The 15505-nt window shown below is 43.0% G+C and overlaps 1 long non-coding RNA gene across 1 annotated transcript in view; it reads right to left on the reverse strand.

Moving 5' to 3' along the window:
* The window catches only part of LOC134399060 (uncharacterized), a 28461-nt gene extending 13323 nt beyond the window's left edge, over nucleotides 1-15138 (reverse strand). The window contains exons 1-4 of the long non-coding RNA XR_010025478.1: nucleotides 14999-15138; nucleotides 4934-5039; nucleotides 2331-2422; nucleotides 1180-1351 (exon numbers count right to left, since the gene is read on the reverse strand). This is a non-coding gene — a long non-coding RNA (uncharacterized LOC134399060). The remainder of the gene's footprint in view (nucleotides 1-1179; nucleotides 1352-2330; nucleotides 2423-4933; nucleotides 5040-14998) is intronic.
* Nucleotides 15139-15505: the final 367 nt, after the last annotated feature.

Genomic DNA, 15505 nt, shown 5'->3' on the forward strand with positions numbered 1-15505 from the left:
CAAAGAATCCCTTTAGTAGCTCTGCAATCTCCTTATCCTCCTTTAACTCTGTTGTCATCCAACGGATCAACTACTTCCCTGTGTGGTTTCCTGCTTCTGATATATTTTTTAAAAAATATTCTTGGCCTTAAGGTTATCATCAATATGCTCCTCAAAATCCTTTCCCCCCCCTCCCCCATATTGTTTGGTTGCATTTTTGTAGAGCATGTTTGTGTTCCTTTTTGTTCTTCTCATTTAAGCAACACTTCTATTTCCTGAGGGAAGCCTTCTCTTCTCTAACAGCCTCTTGACACTACTTGTCAATCATGCCGGTAACCTTTAGGACATGGTGTGTGTGTGTGTGTGTGTGGATATATATATATATATATATATATATATATATATATATATATATATATATAATTTATTTATATAGCACCATCAATGTACATGGTGCTGTACAGAGTAAAACAGTAAATAGCAAGACTCTGCCGCATAGGCTTACAATCTAATAAAATCATAGTAAAACAATAAGGAGGGGAAGAGAAGGCAAACAGGCACAGGGTAGGGTAAGCAGGCACAGGGTAGGGTAAAACTAACAGTATAAAGTCTGCACAACATCAAGTTTTAAAAGCTTTAGGAAAAAGAAAAGTTTTTAGTTGAGCTTTAAAAGCTGCGATTGAACTTGTAGTTCTCAAATGTTCTGGAAGAGCGTTCCAGGCGTAAGGGGCAGCAGAAGAAAATGGACGGAGCCGAGCAAGGGAAGTAGAGGCCCTTGGGCAGCTGAGCTTCTATTATTATGGTTTTGAGTAACCGCTAAACATCCTGGAGTAATTTGACCTTATTGACCACCCTTTTCAACTTCCTTTTTACCAATGCCTTCATTTTACAGAAGTTTCCTGTTTTGAAGTCAAATCTGGCTGTGTTGGACGTCCTTGGCAATTTTGCACTTGCTTGATGGCACCATAGTCACTCTTTCTACTCGGTTTAACAACACTCACATCTTTCATTAGGTCCTGGGCACCACTAGGTTTCTGTGCGGGGTCACTTCCTCTCAGTCAATTCTGTGACCAGGGGCTTGTCTTTGCCCTGGGGTGGATTTGCAGTAGCAGCAGGTCTTCTACATGACGCAGCTGCACATCACGAAGCCATCCAGGGGTAAACCCCAGAAACGCTGCTGAAAAAAAGGCGGGCACTTACCTCAACTTTTTTGGCTGTGGAGTCATGTCACAGCTGATGGTGCTCCTGATTGGTCACCATAGGCTGGACATGGAAGGGGGTGGACCTCCAGAAGCTCAAGAAAGCCCCACGCATCCCTGTAAATAAAAATAAAATAAAAACAGGGGAGGAGAGAAAAGGGCCCCCACACATCCTGTAAATAAAAATAAAAAATAAAAATGGGTGAGGAGAGGAACGGAGCCCATTCCTCCCCACCCCACCCCACCCCACTTGTTGTTGTCTTTATCTGCATCTGCAAAGCTGTGCAGATACAGATAAAAAAAATTAAAGGGAGGGGGAAGGAACAGGCAGCCAGAGGGAGGAGAGTTGGTTTGGGCACTGCACGTCCCTCTCTTCATCCCCCTCTGGCTGCTTCGGTCCTCCCACATCCCACCCACCCACCCCGGTGTTCAGCGTGGCAGCAATGGCAGCGGCAACTCCGCATTTGTGTTCCTTCCCATGCAGATGCCAGGAAGGAGAGCAAATGTGGAAGCCTGAGGACTCGTGGCACCAAGGAGCCGCCATCAAGATGGGAGCCAGCTTTTCTAGGGCACAGTCATTTAGCGTACCCAGTGAATTTTACATCTTTGTTATTCCTAGCAGCAGAAATACAGGCATCAAGGCACAGCTGAGAAAGAGAAGCGTGCTGCTTCCTACAAAGGATCTACCCAATGGAAGAGCATCCCTCCATGGAGGGTAAGGCTACTGCATCCTCGACCAATTTTCTCAAAAAGGGGGTTAGATTTATTGATTTGTGTATCATTATTTATTTAGTAATTTATTTATTTTATTAAAATTATATACCACCCCACAGCCGAATCTCTCTGGGCGGTTTACAACAATTTCTGGGCGGTTTACGACAATTACAACATTATCTGTCTCTCAGTGCATATTCCTATAGCTCATAAGGAAACATTGGTTCCCAAGGCATCTAGATAATAAAAAAGGAATGGAGGTTTAGTTCTTTCTGTGCCAGACAATTTTTTCTTCATGCTGAGTGATCTGTGTTGAAAGAAATTTATACACTTGCAAGTGTCAAAGAGAATTTATATACACTAAAGAGCTGCTAGGATATATAAGGGGAAAGACACACAGAGAAATCTATCATCAGTTAGAGGCTTCATCCCACGTACCTGTTTCTCTCGAATTATCCCCTGTGGCGTAAAGCTGTCGTTGTTGTTGTTGCTAGCTAAATCACACCCTGGGCGGCAGCGCTCCTAAGATCCTTTGCATACCAGGAAAAGGGTTGAAGGGGGGAAATGTAAAAAAATCATAAAAAATCAATGGATGACCCAATCCATTTCAAATTTGTTATGCTTAAAGCTCTCCTTAATATCTATTATTGTGACAATTTTGATGTTTTTATCTTTAAAACTTACGCAGGTGTAAGCATTTGTTTAATTTGTACTTTAACCATATCAAATCCTCCTCCTGTGCCCCCAGTGGCCGCTCAGAAAACAACAAACGATTCGCTCCTAAACAGGTAGCAAAATGGGTCGGGTCTGTTGGCTTTAAAGCACAATTACAGCAGGATGCATGGGAGTACTTCACAGTCAAAGTAGATTATAAGCTGGGAAACTTCAGAGTCCTCTGCACGCAATTTGCAGAGATTGCACAGTATAACCCTGGTGTGATGAAGCTCAGTGAGTGATGAGTGGCATTTCATGTCATGGGTGATTTCAGCTGAATTGCTACTGCACAAGACAGCAGCAAGGGATCCCACTAGGTGAGAGGAAAAGAAGGGGACCCAGGGAATCCAGGCAGCAAAGATCTTGACCAGTATTCACTGTTCTAATGGAGACCGGCCACAACGTTTTAACAGTGTATAAAATTCTTAATTTTATTTGATGGTTAACAGATTATTAGCTCCTATTTGTGTTATTTGTTTAGATATTTCTTTATCTTTGGGATTGCCTTTTATCATGATTTTTACACACAGTTTTATTAAGAGGGAAGGTTGCTGTGCTGAAAGGTGGACTGATTACTTTTCATAAATGAAATGAAATAAATACATTGGAAAGGCAGAATGTTTTGCTGATTATACCTTAAGATAAAAGTATGGAAGATTTGGTTTAATTTATCAAAAGGATAATGGAATTGGTACATGCTTTCCATTTCCTTAAGTGCTGAGAAATCCAGGGGCAAGGCTAAAACATTCATAGCACAATCTTTTATATGTCTACTCAGAAGTAAAGCCCATTGAGTTAAATGTGATTTACAATGCAATCCTATGAATGTTTGGACAGAAAAAAGTCCTACAACTCCTAGCTTTCTCCAGCCAGCCATGCTGGCTGGGGAATGCTGGGACTTGTAGGGTTTTTTCTGCCTTACATGCATAGGATTGCACCCTTAATCCCACACATGTACCTGGAGGTAAGTCCCATTGAACATGTCTACTTCTTATGTCTTTTAGGATTCCTTTATGTGAGAGTGCACTTGAGACTTATGATGTAGTTTACACAAAAAGAGCTGTTCAAATACACAAGCAGAACTCCCCCAGCCCCCAAGGGGCTTCAGCTTCAGCCAAGAGGCTGCCTAAACATCATCTTTGCCCCACAATGGCACAAATCGGTGCTGCATCAGCTATATGATGCAGTCGCCCATTCGCTGCCAGTGCGGGGCAAAGAGATGACGATGCACAGCATAAAAGTTGGGGACTTAACCCAGCTTTTCCTGCTGGAGTGAAGTCAGCATGGCTCTTCTGCGCTGTGCCAGGGGGCATTCCCATGTGAAGGTGACCTCCTATTGATCACCGGAAACCGGGGGGGGGGGAGGAGTGGGAGTGGGGCAGGACTGGTGAGCTGAATGGCAGCTAGAAATCCTGTACTGCCTCCCTTCATTTAGATAACTGACCACCACTCCACAGCAGCGATACCAAAGGCTTTGGTAGTGGAGTGGCACCAACTCAACATCATGAAGGCAGCCTCCCCCCGCCTCACACACCCCCCCCGCCACTACTTTTCTCTGACTTCCACTGCAAACTGCCTCCAAACTATTTATCTGCTTTTCCCCTCCACTGTAGGCTCTCCCCTTCCAAAAGCTGGAGAGGGATGTTCCCCTTTCATTCTTTTGACAGTCCCTGATTAACCACTGAGGAAATATCAACCAATCAACTTAACCGAGGTTGGCTATTCAGAAACCATAGAAATATCTGTTCAGTAGAACTGCACTTATCCAGATGCTTACATTTCCTTTTTAAGAAACAGATCCTCCCACCAATGATACTACAGTGAGCTTCATCGCATTTATGATTGTCATTTGGCTTCAGAAACTGAAAACACATCAACATAGAGTTCAACCATTTCTGTAAAATGATGATATCTTTGAGAAGGAAATAGTGTTAGTGCTCCCTCTAGTGAACTGTGCCTGGGCAAAAAAACTAGGCATTGCTCATACTGTTAAGCGTGCGTTTTCATTAACCAAAGGGTGTCTGTCATGGTGAATACCGTTGTTACTGAGAATAAATGTTTTAAAGCTCTAGAGAGCTACCCAGAGAACGTTTGACATGCTGATGTCTCACTGAAATCACTGGGACATAAGCAAAATGCTAACATTTCACTGGACATTGGCCTTTTCTATTTGTAAGGGCATGAACTGAAGACACAGAAAGCAGCTCCTTGCTGAAGCTAAGCAGGTCTGGGTCTGGTTAATGCAGGGATGGGAGACCTACCTGGAATTCCTTGATGAAACATGGTGGGATATAAATGTACTAAATAAATAAAGCCAACGGACTCACTCAGTAGCTCCACAGACATCTGAAATTAAAATGACGCATAGATGGACCCTCCGACAGAAAGCTCTGGTGTGGGCTGGTCCATGAAGTCACGAAGAGTTGGTAGCAACTGAACGAATAAACAACAACAAAATAGATGGACCATCTGCCCTGGGCTTAATTTTGAGTTATGCTTGGCTGACTTAACTATTTTCCTAAAAAAATATAAAAATATAAAAAAATAGGAAAATATTGAATCCTTTCTTCAGACTCCCGCATGAATCCTTATTGATAACCTCAACCTTCCCAAACCATACTTCACTGCTCCTTACATGACTGCGGTTGTAGGATCAACATCACCAGAAGGATCCCTCCCCTACACACACACACACACACACACACACACACACTTCCTTCCATTTGCTGCAGTAGCTGCAGCTGTGGCAACAGCAGGACACACTCCCTCTTTGCCTTTGTCCTTAGCACCTGGGTTGGTCCCCAGTTTGTTGCTGAATATGCTAGGGGTGAGACCTACTTGCTGAATCTCCACCATCACAGGTACCATCATCAGGTAAGGGGGATGGGGAAGGAATCATCACATGGTGTGGCTGAGAGAATAAGGTGAGTGGGTGAAGGAGTTACTCGGGTCTGGAGGAGGGTGTATTATTCTGTGGCCCCTTTTAGAACCTGAGCCATTCTCTGGGGTCATGACACTCATAGGAACACAAGAAAAGCCATGCTGGATCAGACCAAGGGTCCATCCAGTCCAACTTTCTGTTCACACAGTGACCAACCAGCTGCCTGTGGAAAACCCACAAGCGGGACATGAATGCAACAGCATTCTCCTAACCATAATCCCCAGCAACTAGTATACAGAAGCATACTTGCTCTGAGACTGGAAGTAGCATATAGCCACCAGTAGCCATTGATAGCCTTCTCCTCCAGGAATTTGTCCAATCCCCTTTTAAAGCAGTCCAAGTTGGTGGCCATCACTACATCTTGTGGTAGCAAATTCCATAGTTTAACTATGCACTGTGAGAAGAAGTACTTGCTTTTATCTGTCCTGACTCTCCAGCCAATCAGCTTCATGGGATGACCCTGGACATCTAATGTTATGAGAAGGGGAGAAGAATGTCACTCATCTCAGATGGGAGGTGGTCAATTCCACCAAGCCTGGATGTTGAGGTAGAATTATTCAGTGACTTAGCTAGTTTTACTAGGTTTACTAGTTATACGTGGTAGTTCCGACCTGGATCACAGCCCCACACGCTTACACAAAGGTAAGCAAAATGGTGAAGTTCAGCTAAATACTACAAGCTTAATGTAGCATGTTTAGACATCGCTCTGTTGGCTTCTGTACATAGGATGCAGCAAAATGTCTTGGGCCAGCCCTGATAAGAGACCGAATAGTCACTGAAGGAGGCAAGGAAAGAAAAAGTCAAGTAGCAGTGATGTTTAGAGGACTGTTGCCGTCAGAGCCTGCTGGTGAGCTTTCCCAAAGGCATCTGGCTGGCTGGCTGGCTGGCTGGCCACTCTTGGGAGAAGGACTATTTTATAGGGGTGTGCACGGACCCCCCCGATCTGCTTCTCTTCCAGATCCGCAACTTCCGGATCTGGTCTGCTCCGCTCCGCCTATAGTCCGCTCCGGTTTGCTGCGAAGCTCCGGATCCGGATCGGAGCTCCTCTTTTCCTCCCATAGGCTTGCATTGAAATCCAAAAAAGCCTACAACTTTTTTTCTGTTAAAGTTAGAAACATCAAATTCGGCACCATGACACCTCATGCATGTATACACATGCATGCCAAGACTCAAGTCAATCCAAGCCCCCCCCCCCCGATTTTTGGGGAATTTATGAAAATCGGACACCCCATTTTCAGACATGGACTGTTCTCCGACATTTTGACAGATAAAAACTTGGAAGCAGGCACATCCACATTCATGGCAAGTTTCAAGCAGATTCCATCATCCCCTGATTTGGGGGGGCTTTAACCTCCAACGCAGCACCCCTAACCCCAATTCAAACACCCCTTTCTATATCTCCGTCAATTTTCATGTTAGAAACCTCAAATTCGGCACCATGACACCTCATGCACGTATACACATGCATGCCAAGACTCAAGCCAATCCAAGCCTCCCCTGATTTTGGGGGAATTTTTGAAAATCGGACACCCCAGTATCTCAGGGATTTAAAGCAGCAGACAGCTCAATGGGGCCATTTCAAAGGAAATCCCAACATGCCATGAATTGGGGAGTAGATAACCCTAAATATGAATCTTCTTCCACACTTGAAAAATTGATTTGGAACTTCAAAAAGTCTAAGTGAGCGCAGGAAGGACTTATCCCCTGAGTCAAAGCAAGACACACACAAACCATCCCTGTGAGGCAGGCAGGGGAGGAGGGAGGGAAGGCAGGCAGGCAGCAGACATTTCTGGGGGCACAAGGAAGTGCGGCAAGGATGGCTTGTTTCTTTCTAAGCCAGCAGTAATGCATTGCAAACCAACCCTGCAAGGCGGGCGCAAGGAGTGAGCAAAGGATGGCTTGTTTCTTTCTAAGCCAGCACTTATCGCTTTGCAAATCATCCCTGCGAGGCGGTCACAGAGGAGGAGGACAGGCGGGCAGAGAGCCAGGCAGAGATATGCCATAGATCTAGTATGGGGGAGTCAGTCCTTGCAGATGCCCCACCACAGCAGCACCCCGGGCAGGCAGGCAGCAGACATTTCTGGGGGCACAAGGAAGTGAGCCAAGGATAGTTTCAAAGCCAGTAATGCAAACCATCCCTGTGAGGCGGGAGCAGCACAGAGAGATGCCTTTTCTTTTGCATCCCAAAACTAGGAGGCTAGGAGGATAAGAGTAAAGCTTTGTGATCCTTGCTTCAGAGTTGATTGACTCCACTGTGATCACAGCCATTATTAAACAACAAAATAATAACGTTAATAATAGCAGTACTAATTAACATTAATAGCAATAATAATAACAACAATAAGGAGTTGAACCACAATGAAAACCTGCCTGACTTCACTGAAGAGGAAAACCAGGAGAGCTTGGGCTATGGGGTATAAATATAAAATGGAATAAATAAATAAATAAATAAATAAATAAATAAATAAATAAATAAACAAAGGAGGGGTGGAATTAAAAGCAGCAGTGTTGCTGAATAAACAACAAGAAGAATTTTTTAAAAAAAAGGCTATGTCTGTCTTTTACCAGTAAGAGGAAAGTGGACTTGCCCAGGGGGAGCAAAAATATGCCAATTTTTGACTGGCCCTAAGTAAGTACCAGTCTTAAGAAGCTACCTGTCACTTCAACTCATGACAGGCATTAGCTTCAGTCTCTCCACTGGGTTACTCTTTGGAGGGCTCTGATGACCCTCCAGGGTGGGAGTGTGTGCACGTCCACATGCCCTAGGGGACCTCATCCCCTTGCACCACATCTGTTCAGTTGTTCACCAAGGTTAGGGTGGGTAGCAGTGCTGTGTTTCCTATCTGTTATTTATTTGCTTAGTATATGATTTCAGGTTGTGTTTGTGCATTTGGTGGGGCTACTGTTTTAAAAAACACTGGGAAAAGTCCGTTCAGACTAAGAAAGAGAAGTTTCCCAGTATCCCAAGTTACTAAGTATCCTGTTTTGCCTATCCCCTCCTCCAACTTTGGGATTGGAGGATGCTTCATCAGGTGATCATGACTGGGAGTTGAATCTGCCTCTCAGCACTTCAAAAAGGTACCTCTCCTGCTTTTTTTACCCGATTTTTAAAAAAATTATAGCAACGAACCGCACCACGCAGAGTGCTGAGAGTAGGCTCAAAATGACCCCCAGCCACAACTCTCCAAGCACAAGAAATTTCAGAAAGATAGCTTTAAAAACAACACAGTTATGCCCTAATCTTTTCCGTAATGCAATCCTATGGGTGAAATTATCCAAAATGGCGGGCAGATCACTCCGCGAAAAGAGAAGCGTTTCTCCTATGGCTGCTTCTCTTTGCCATGCTTCTAAGGGTCCCCGGTTCGCTTCTACTCCGCCTCTGGGCAAGGCGGAGCAGGCCAATTTGCTTCTGATTCTCCGATTCTGAGCGGAGCACATCCCTACATATATATATATATATATATATATATATATATATATATATATAATATCTGTTGGCCACCTTTCAGGTCATAACATGAAATACGTAAAAGCAGTTAAAAGATTAAAAATGATAACTTAAACGCAATAAAATAGCAACAAAAAACTTCTTCAGATGAGCACGCTCGTGACTGGCCATTTACAGAATTCTGCAGGTCATTTTAACGATGCTGTGTTGCTCTTGCACATCTCCCACTCATCTCCCATTCCTTACACCATTTTTCCCCATATTAAATAATTTTTGTTAAACACGACTCTTCTGAGCTATAACGTAATTTCCTGCCATGTGCAGGAGAGGTTTTGCTATAAAATACCCACTAGAGGGTGATGTCCCACTAAACTGGGCTACGTTGTCACTTCTCTTCCTGACCTCTTCCTCCGGGTAATTACAGTTCATTGCAGAAGCGGAAGAGATGAAAGAGCTCAAAATAACAGCACCATGTACATTGATGGTGCTATATAAATAAATAATAATAATAACAACAACAAAAGCCAACAATAAAACCAGCAACAACAGCAATAATAGCAAGAGAAGGTCTCAGTAAAATAATACATATTCAGGGCCTTCTTAAAAGCTTGCACTGATGGAGCATGGCAGACCTCTGATGGCAACTTGTTCTAAAGGCGTGGGGCCACTGTGGAGAAGGCCCTCTCATGTGTGGTCACCTACTTAACTGATCTCATGGATGGTCACTTGAGAAGTGCCTCACTTTCTGATCTTAAAGTGTGGGCAGGCTGATATGGATGAATGCAGTCCTTCAAGTAACTTGACCCCAAACTGTTTAAGGCTTTAAAGGTCAAAAACAGCACTTTAATCAGGCTTGAAAACATATCAATAACCAGTGCAGCTGGTGCAGTATTGGCATTATGTGATTGAATCGCTCCCACCAACACTCAGGCAGCAGCATTCTGAACCAGCTGAAGCTTCTGAACCATCTTCAAAGGCAGACTCACATACAGCAAATTACAATAGTGCAGCCTGGACATCACTAGTGCATGGATAACTAAGGCAGGGACCATGCTCTCCTGATAGGGCTGCAGCTGGCATACCAGCCTAAGTTGGTAAAATTCACTGCTGGACACCACAGCCACCTGGGCTTCCCCAGTTAGTGCAGAGTCCAGGAAGACCCCCAAACTGCACATTTGGTCTAGATGGATGTTGGGTTGATACATCAGAGTTCTGGGGTATCCTGACTCAAATTAAGCATGGCCTGGAGGTAACATCCTTTGAAATCAAAAGGATTCCATTGGCCCACAGTAAAAGGTTGTTGATTGTTACCATGTACCCCAGGGAACCAGAAAGCAGTAGAGGGGCGGCAACACTTGGAGGCAGAAGGCTTAGTGAAGAAGCTGGTGCACAGGCTAGCATATTGAAGTACCAGCAGGGTAAGGGAGCTTGTGAACTGCTGCATGTGGACCTTTCACCTCCGTGCCGCAAATGTTGGTTCTGTTTTCACCAGTGAAACTTAGTTCTTGATCAAGCCCAGAGTTTTATGGAACAAAAATAGTAATTGAACAACAAACCTTGGGATGAAAGATAATGCAAATCACATAATAGGGTATTATGGGTGTTTAAAGGCCATATTCAACTGACTCACAACTAGAGCACTTCAACAGCCTTGAGCTTTTGTCTAGCAAACAATACTGTGGCACTAGAATCCAGATTTACTTGTAAAAAGGAAATATTCCCCAGAACGACTCCTATTGTGCTTAAGTGTCATATGTGATCAGCTGTTGCTGGTATGCAAGGCATCTGTTTTCTCTCTTGGAAGACAAGGGTAGCCCACCATTCCTTCTTTGTCTCTTATTTCATTCTGCCTGGTTACTGATGCCAAACAGGAGCCCCGTGGTGCTTACAAGTGGGAAATTGATGGTAGAGCAATCTGTTTATATAACCTTTATATATTACGAAATGGCTTAAATGTAGTTGCTTTTTAAATGACCAGAAAGCTCTATGGCAGCCCAAATATGCTATAAGGACATTTGCCAGATCCATTACAAAAGCATTTGGTTTTTAAATATCTGTTTTATGGATGTTAGGTTTGTTTTTGTTTTTCTCCTAGAATGGAAGGATGTTACATAATTGACTGATCTGTCTATCCGTTTCTCTGTCTATCTAAAATTAATTCTAGGCTGTTTTTAAGGCTGGAACCCTTATATATGTCAGAATTGCTTTTGTTATTTATTTATTTATTTATTTATTGCATTTATGTACTGCCCCATAGCCAAAGCACTCTGGGCGGTTTACAAAAGTTAAAAACAGTAAACATTAAAACAAATATACAAAGTTTAAAAACATAAAAAGCATAAAAACACAGTATCCTTATAAAAACAGCTATCCCAAATTCCTACCTGTGTAATTGTATTTACCATACCTAAAACTCTTCAGATAGTTTCATAGAATCATAGAATCATAGAATAGCAGAGTTGGAAGGGGCTTACAAGGCCATCGAGTCCAATCCCCTGCTCAATGCAGGAATCTACCCTAAAGCATCCCCGACAGATGCTTATCCAGCTGCCTCTTGAAGGCCTCTAGTGTGGGAGAGCCCACAACCTCCCTAGGTAACTGATTCCATTGTCGCACTGCTCTAAGAGTCAGGAAGTTTTTCCTGATGTCCAGCTGGAATCTGGCTTCCTTCAACTTGAGCCCGTTATTCCATGTCCTGCACTCTGTGAGGATCGAGAAGAGATCCTGGCCCTCCTCTGTGTGACAACCTTTTAAGTATTTGAAGAGTGCTATCATGTCTCCCCTCAATTTTCTCTTCTCCAGGCTAAACATGCCCAATTCTTTCAGTCTCTCTTCAAAGGGCTTTGTTTCCAGACCCCTGATCATCCTGGTTGCCCTCCTCTGAACACGCTCCAGCTTGTCTGCGTCCTTCTTGAATTGTGGAGCCCAGAACTGGACGCAATACTCTAGATGAGGCCTAACCAGGGCTGAATAGAGAGGAACCAGTACCTCACGTGCTTTGGAAGCTATACTTCTATTAATGTTAATCCAGATGTAACATTTGATGAGGGAGGGGGAAGGTACCCATATTTCTCCAAACCAAACCAAACCTAGATGTTTTATTCTGGTGTATTTCTTTGTTTTAATTGTTGTGAATTTGGCATGCTTTTTAAAAAATGTAAATTGTTTTGAAATCCATTTCAAAATGGATGAAATGAAGTACCACTCACTCATTATAATGGAATAGTTCCATGTTCCTATGATCATATGAAGAATATAATGTTGAATCAAGCAGGCAACTTACAGCGCTAAGACAAAAATTAAATTGCCATTCTATACAGATGTCATAAAGCAAAAGAATAAGTCAGATGTAACTTGAAATAAAAGCAAGGTGAAACTGACAAAAAATATGTGGCAAAGTCTGGTCAAAGCCCTGATCAGGTTCACTTCAGCCCAATTTTAAGTACCTGGTCAGTGCCTCGTCAGTTTCATCTCTCACGGACTGGCTTCCTTGAGGTGTGCATGCTCCCCTTCACAAAAGTAGACAGTATCCAGGTCTTAAGTAAAAACAAACAACTATCTCCACCTCTTCCATTCCCACAGCAACCCTACCGGTCCCTACAGTAAAGCTTTGGACCTACTGAAGTCTATTGTATCAAGAAAGATATTGACACTTGTGGCAATATTCCTCCAAGAAAAAACTTTCAGTTGGCTAACAATTTATCTGATTGCACGCTAAAGTCCTAAGCTGGAGGGATAGAGAAGAAGGGAACCAAATCTGAAAGAAATGCAGCTTCAGATCCAAATTAAGCTTAAGAACATAGGAAGCTGCCTTATACGGAGTCATACCACTGGTCCATCCAGCCCAGTATTGTCAACACTAACTGGCAGTAGCTTTCCAGGATTTCAGGCAGGACTTTTTCCAGCCCTTCGTGGAGATGGCAGGGATTGAACAAATCAGGTGCTGCTTTGGTTGAGAAGGTGGAGACCGATTATTATTGCTGTGTTTTAGAGGGCATGGGAAACGTTCTAGGCTTTTGAGCTGATCACTGGTCTATGCTAAACCTCACCAGGAAGAGGCAGCTCTTCATCAAGTACTGCTGGGTCAACATAGAATGCCTCCTACCCTCCTTTCCTGGAACAAATGGGATGCAATGATGCCAGGTCAATCACTGGCTCTGATTTGTACAATCCTCACAATCCTCAACTCCCTTTCCGGTCCATACATCCGTGTCTTGAAACTCACATATGGCAGATGATGCTACAGAAAACTACACTGTTTATACAACCCCTGGTGCAGTAAGACAATAGGTTTCCCCGCCATGATTGGGGAAAACATCTCATGAAGTTCTAATATGGTACACTGAACTGGAAGAAGGAGAAACTACCACTGAGCTAAACTTTCTCAGAAAACATTTTCTGAGAAAAACACTGTGATTTCCTCCCCTCACATTCCTCCCCCAGGAAAAGCGGGGAAAGTCCACTTTCCAGAATTTTCTCCAAATATACCCAAACTATTTTAAAGTGGTGTCTGTCATCCACATCTTGCACCCCCTCGAAAAATGCCCTGGAACTATGCTAGGTTCAGGGCATTGCGGAGTATGCAAAATGGCAGCCAGCCTGTCAACACAGTTTTTGCTGCTGCCACTAACAGCAGTGCCCTCCCCATGAAATAAAATAAAATCCTTAGGGAAAAAAGAAAGAACCTGTGAAAAAACTGTTGGAGAATATCTACTCTTCCTGGAGAAATTCGGTGAAATAATTCCCCCAGTTTCTCTGCCCACAAATAGAGAAGAGTATTTTAAGAGGTAATTTGCACAGAGCTCTAGGAGAAACTCCTTTACAAGTTTTCAGGCGTCATCTTCAAATGTGTCATTTTTAAAAAAAGAGGAATATTTTCAATCAGATGTTTTAAGCTCTATCATTTGTTCCACTCTCATTCCACCCTAGAAAGAAGTTATATACAAAATAAATCAACATGAGCCTTTTTTCCTGCTTCTTCCAATTTCTCAGAAAAAGGATTAGAGGTAAAGCCCTGGATTTGTCTATTTCAGTGATTGCTCAAGAATGAGTTGATTTCGTTTATAGGAGTCTTGATTTAGTTTATATTTATTTTATTGCATATTTAGTTTAATGCTGCTTGAATCTAAAATATTTTTGCTACTTTGCTATATCTGTTATGCATTAAAAAGAGCTACAATACATTTATATTGGTTTTTTGTTTTTTGTTTTTTGTTTTTTTGTTTTTAAGAAAAAGTGATTTAAACACGTGTCCTGAAATAATTTAATTTTGTTTGGCATAACTTTCATATTTCATCTCTCTCTCTCTCTCTCTCTCTCTCTCTCTCTCTCTCTCTCTCTCTCTCTCTCTCACACACACACACACACACACACACACACAAGTTAGAAAGATATATAGATGAACAATAAATACAGAGAGATCATCATAATTCCCCTTTCAGCTATTGGGAAGCATAAAAATGTAATAAATAAGTAAATCCCTCTATTTCTGATGTTCAGGCTTTGAGTTCCTTTGCTCATGTAGCCAAAATAACACACACACACACACACACACACACACCATGCACAAAGGGGAAGGACCAGCCAATTTCAATGAACCCCAAGATTTTCAGAAGTACAAAAACATTTAAGAAAATAAACCTAGGTAAGGGAACTCCCAAACAGTCCAGTGAATCTGGCTATAATAATCAATAAAGTGAGGCAAAGTGCAAGTCAGGATATGTGAACGCTGTACTGAAACAAACAGACCAAATTCTGCATCCAAATGTTATACCCAAAAGGAAGGATGGGTAATTTGGTGCCCTCCAGTTGTCTTGGACTGCAGTCTGGTGCCCTCCAGATGTTTAGGACTGCATGACCACTGACCATGTCGTCTACGGTGTCAGGGAGTTGTTGTCCACAACATCTGGAAAGCAACTGGTTGGCTACCCCTGGAATAAAACAATGTGCTTAACATTACTTTTTCCTTACATGGAATATAAAAAGAACCACGCTTCTCCTCACCTGGTTGCGCAAGCCCTGCGTTCCACCATTGGAACTGTGCCTTGTTAGCTGCATGTGGGAAGCAGGTGAGTGTGGTGCCAATCACAGGGATTTTTCTCATTGGCTTGGAGCGCACGCTCGCTAATCTGCCGTTGCCTCCGCGTGCCTCGCTCTGTAAACGGTCAGCCTAAATGAGACACAATTATGCCTAATTGGACTAGCTGGGAAATAATAGTATCGAACATAACTCTTTCCCTCTCCCCCAGGGTGTAGTGAGGATTAATTAGTTAATGCTTGTAAAGAAAAGGAGGGGGAAGCTTTGAAGATGAAAGAGCTAAGCATGGTGTAGTAGAAAAGCCCTATTCCTGTTGGTTTCACTAGCAGGCCGCTCTTTTTTGGTTAACAAGTAATGCTCTTGCTCAGTGGAGGCTGGTGGCCGCAATGTCAGTGGGGTGGTGAATCTGCTCTGGGTTTCAGTCAGAACCAGTTAGAACTCTAAAGGAACTAGCTCCTGTAGATTTCTGACTG

The sequence above is a fragment of the Elgaria multicarinata genome, chromosome 5, assembly GCF_023053635.1.
Source record: "Elgaria multicarinata webbii isolate HBS135686 ecotype San Diego chromosome 5, rElgMul1.1.pri, whole genome shotgun sequence".
In the NCBI taxonomy this organism is placed as follows: domain Eukaryota; kingdom Metazoa; phylum Chordata; class Lepidosauria; order Squamata; family Anguidae; genus Elgaria; species Elgaria multicarinata.